A 5,114-nucleotide genomic window follows, 5' to 3' on the forward strand; every position below is an offset into this window, starting at 1 on the left:
CTATCTACTTCTCGCACAAAGAATCCACTTTGTGTATGAGCCACGGTAATAATAAAATTTTATGGAATCCACTACAAAACCTCATAGAATCCACCGTGGAATATGCCTCCTGGCATCATACCCCCGGGGTGGGAGAGCAATTGTCCTCAATTGCTATTAGCTCAATGTGGAGCTAACAGAGTGGGGAAAGAATTTAGGTCTCTAGCGTGCATCCATTGGGTCTCTTCAACAGGATGATTTTTAAACTTGACCAAATATCTAGAATATCTACAGCCACTTCTAATGGTCATAAAATCAGTATCTATAATAGTTTCAGGCTCAAGGATTTCAGTTTCATCATCTAGCAAAGGAGGGTTTTCATAGACAGGGTGTTCAGGTAATTCGCCTCTAAAAGATCGTAATAAACTAATATGGAAAGTGTTGTGAATTTTCCAATGTTGTGGTAATTCTAGTTTAAATGCATTCTCATTGATTTTGTGTATGATCTTGAATGGTCCATAAAACCTAGGTGCTAGTTTGACAACAGGGTGTTTATCTACACTTTGTAATCTGCGTTTTTCTATTTGTAACCAAACATAATCATCAACTTTAAAATTCATACCTTGTCTTTTCTTGTTTGCTTGTTTTGTATATGATTGCTGGGTTTTGGCAATCATATCTTTAACTTAATGAAAAATAGTAGCATGCATGTTAGCAATATCATTAGCAATTTGAATTTTGTTTGATAATGATGCAACAGGTGTAGGCAATCGATATCCATAAATAACTTCAAATGGTGCTTTCTTTGTAGCTATATGTGGTGTGTTATTATATGCAAAATGAAGTAAATGTAGATATGTATCTCATGTTTGTGGTTTTGAAATAGTGTAAGCACGCAAAAGATCTAAAATGGTACTGTTAGTAGCTTCTGTTTGACCATTTGTTTCAGGATGAAATGCAGATGAAAAATCAATCTTTGTTCCTAAGTTAGCAAACAAAGTAATCCAAAAATTATTACAGAATCTAGAATCATGATAAGAAATAATGACTTTTGGTAAACCATGATTAGTGAAAACAATTTTCAAAAACAATTGAGCAGCTTGAGATACAGTTAAAGTTTTCTTGCATGGAATGAAATATGCTTGTCTACTAAACCTATCTACAACAGTCCAAATCATATCATGGTTTGCTTTAGTGTTAGGTAGACTAGTGATAAAATCCATTGAAATCTGTTCCCATGGTCGTGATGGAATAGATAATGGCATTAGTAAACCATATTGTTTATCATGGTGTCTTTTAACTCGTTGATAAATTAAGCATTCAGACACAAAGTTAGATACATCAGTGTCTATATGTGACCAATAAAAATCTTCAATCAATGTACGCAAAGTAGATATAATTCCTCTATGACCTTGATATGGGGGACAATGAATTTCATGCAAAACAAATGATCGAAATGGAACTATCACACATAATCTTTTTTCATAAAACATAAATCCATTAGTATAAGACAGTGAATCAATGGGAATCCAATTATTTGCAAGTAGTTTATTCCAATCAGCTTGAAAAGTAGGATCTGATGATAAGTATCCTTCATAGGAATAAGAGAATCAAATGATATCATAGAAATATTTTGAATTGTCGGTCTTCTACTCAATGCATCAGCTATAACATTCTCTTTTCCAGGTTGATATTTGACTGGCCAAAAACCAAGCCACTTTTACCCAAGTCAGCAAGCCAACTCCTAAGAGTTGTTGCACTAACAGGTGATTGTTACTACTAACAATGCTAATTTCATTTAGTCTTCCATTAATTGTATGGCATTTTATTTGCAGTAGTCCAACTTCAAATATTCTACACTTCAGTAAATTGTATTAGGCACTAGATTGCTAAACCTAAGATAACTACGGTTTTCCTCCATCTTTCAGGAGCGGCTTCTCATAAATTTCTCTTGCCAACTAGTGGCGGTTTATCCAGGAAGTTTTGATATTTGACTTTAAGAAGTTTGTTTCATATAACAGATCCCTTGGATCTATTTAAATATCTCCATTTAAATTCCTTTGTATATTTATCTTCTTCAACTGATTAAAATTAGTTCATTTTATTCATTTAATTAACAACAAACATTCAAATCAGAACAATCTAACGTTCTAAAAACCCATAACTTTTATCCCTTGATAAACGTCTCCCCACTTCGTACCACAATTTCATCGTTGCTTATTAGTTTTTAAGTACTTAATTCATTTTGCGAATATAACGTCCTTTTCTTCTTTTTCTTCACTAAATACAAATCAGGGCTAAACCAGGTACTTTTCACACTCCAACGAAATCATATACATAGTTTATTTTACATTCCCATATTCCCTGTTAATTTATAAATAAGTCTTAGTAGCCCTTCACTCTTCCTTGCAATCATCAGATGATTTCTTTTTAATATGAACAAAATATAAATCTTAAATTTGGATACTGAGGCTTTCCCTCATACCATCAAAGAATTATTTTACTACGTTTCCAATATTTATAATCTGAATTCAAAGTTATAATTTTCTTATCATCAGCAAATATCACCAAATACTATTACATCTCTCAATTTTTTTACCCATCCCCATGTTATTGAATAGTACATCACGTATCATTTTACTTACTCAAATTAGAAACACCATGTTTATGAAAAAAAAAATGTTTTTTTAAATAGAATATAATTAAACTGATGTTTCTTTTCATCTTAAAGCTTACAAACATTCATCAGCAATCAAGAATTGTCTTTTCAGCTTTCCATGTAAAGATTCATATTTTTATTGATAGAGAACAATTTTTTATTTAAATGAAAACTGCTATTTTACTTTGAACATAACTAGTTTTGAATTTTTAAATATGTTAAACCATCTTTAAAAATTTTGATAAAAATTCAGTAAATTTCTTGAGTCATAATCTTTATGGAAAAAATGTTACAACTTATAAACTTCCAATCAGCCATTTTATAAAAATTTATTTGAGTCGTTTCTAAGTCATTCTTAAGCATTTTCTACTATTTTCTATTTTCAATAAATAGAAACCAGTTCCCATAAATGCAAACAACCATTCAACATAGAAAAAAAAGTTTCAAAGCATTTTCTAAAAATATTAAACTGAACATTTACTTATAATATATCATTCGTTTTAGATAAATAGTTTAGGCATATACTTGTAAATCCCACGGGTCGTTGTCGCGCCTTTGAAAGCCGTGTCCTCTTGCAGTCCAACCAAGGAGAGTCTTGTGTCCCGCCAATCGTTGCAATCGTCAGCTCGTCAATTTTTCTCTCCCTCTCCGACTCTCGCACGACTTTTGCTCTATGACAATAGGAATGCCCCTTTTTGTTTCTTAAGTTTTAAGTTAACTCTTAATTAAGAGTTAATTGAAACTCTAGCTATGGTTTTGAATTGAAGAAGGCGTCGACTCTCAATGGCCAAGGAGACTATTGCAATATCTTTCTAATCTGTCTGCCAAATCGTACACGAGCCCAGGCGATAAAACGAGAAGACAATCTTCATCCAGCCTACCACTTCAGATTAGGCAAGTATATGGAAGCTCCGAATTCTCATAGAGAGAGATATGGCATCGTGTGATGAAGGCATTGATGGAGCAATTCATCTTTCCTGCTCTTCATCAAATTCTCTTGCTGTATCATACAAAAAATTGTACAATGGAAGCAGCCAACTTTGGTAGACCCTTCTGCCTTCACTAGACGCCGTAATGCCTAGAACTATTTTGTTACAGAAACGTTCTAGATCATCATGTATTCAGGTAATTGGCGGCCATCATAAGCTCCAGCGATATTTCAGGCTCAATGGAAAATGCGACTTCCTTACCACTCGCAAACTGTCGAGGTAAGCATGTTTTTGGTCGTCTCGGAGACGAGGGCCGCAGATCTGTCGATGACAAACTCGAAGCCTTCGGCACTGATGAGCTTGACGGTGTCCTCCTTCCTCATTGTGGACCGTTGCTAGATCTACAGACCTATCCTCTCTTTCTATAAGGCTCTCCTCTCACTGTCTCGCGCCCTCTCTCTGAACAGTATGCAGGATGGCACCTTATCTCAGAAGCACACACAACTGCCATTTTGCCCCGCCAAATTTTTTCGAGACAGAGAGACGTCACGAGAATGTAACTGCCCCCCCTCCCCTCGATATCAAGAGCCCACATAGGGTAATATAGGCACCTTTGCACCCTTTGGGAATGTCAATGTGTGAGGTATTACTACTAGTTGATGACCTCAATGACACAAGGACAACCCTTGCTCGTCTAGTCCAACCAACTTTACCATATGCATGGTAGCCAACAAACTTTTGTATTTCCTCGAAGGTTGCCGCAAAAGTCATTTACAAGATGATGTCCATTAAAGACCATACGAACATCTCTTGCTTCATGCAACGTCGACCAGAAGCCAGAGTTCACTTGTGCACAACCAATTCCCTCTTGCTTAACTCTAGTTATTGAGCAAAGACTTGCCATACGTGTCTCAACTAGAGAAATGTGAAAATAAGCCAAGGCAGGAATCGTATCCATTGATGTAAATGCATTGATTTTGTTTCGTTCCTACAGTTCGATGTTCGATAGATAGCTCTTTAAACCATTTCTTTTGGCTTTCTTGAATCCACCCATAACCATATATCCTCTTCACCTTGGAGTAGTCCCTACTATCAAGCATGTAAAGATTTAGGACACTTCTTCTTTCATCCTCCGATGCCAATGGCCTTGTACTTCTAAGTGGTAGTTACCAAACCCATCTATGTGAGTAACTAGTTTGTTGCTTGAATTCTCCATCCCCCTACTACCCTGTACATCATGGTGTTTAATTTCTTTTGGATATACTTGTGACAAGGTGTAATCCATGGTGGTAATGTATATTATTTTTTAAATAATAATAAGGATCGTTGAAATATGAAGAGACTACCACATGTGTTGTATAAGAGTGTTAGTTGATGAGGACCACAATACTTGGTAATCAATCGTAGATAGATCATGATCATCAAGTTGTTTCCAAGTAGAAATCTGCCCTACTCCTAACCACTGCATATCTTGGATTGATGTTGCAAAATTTCCTTTGGCACCCTTTGGGATGTCATAAGGATGAATTCACATATGACATAGTGTG

At 35.3% G+C, this 5,114-nt stretch overlaps 1 pseudogene; it reads right to left on the reverse strand.

Moving 5' to 3' along the window:
• Positions 1-3,751: 3,751 nt before the first annotated feature.
• On the reverse strand, positions 3,752-3,950 carry LOC148009282 (uncharacterized; annotated as a pseudogene).
• Positions 3,951-5,114: the final 1,164 nt, after the last annotated feature.

The sequence above is a fragment of the Lygodium microphyllum genome, unplaced genomic scaffold (genome assembly GCF_053477565.2).
Source record: "Lygodium microphyllum isolate KBCC unplaced genomic scaffold, Lygodium_microphyllum_v1.1.10 scaffold_31, whole genome shotgun sequence".
In the NCBI taxonomy this organism is placed as follows: Eukaryota; Viridiplantae; Streptophyta; class Polypodiopsida; order Schizaeales; family Lygodiaceae; genus Lygodium; species Lygodium microphyllum.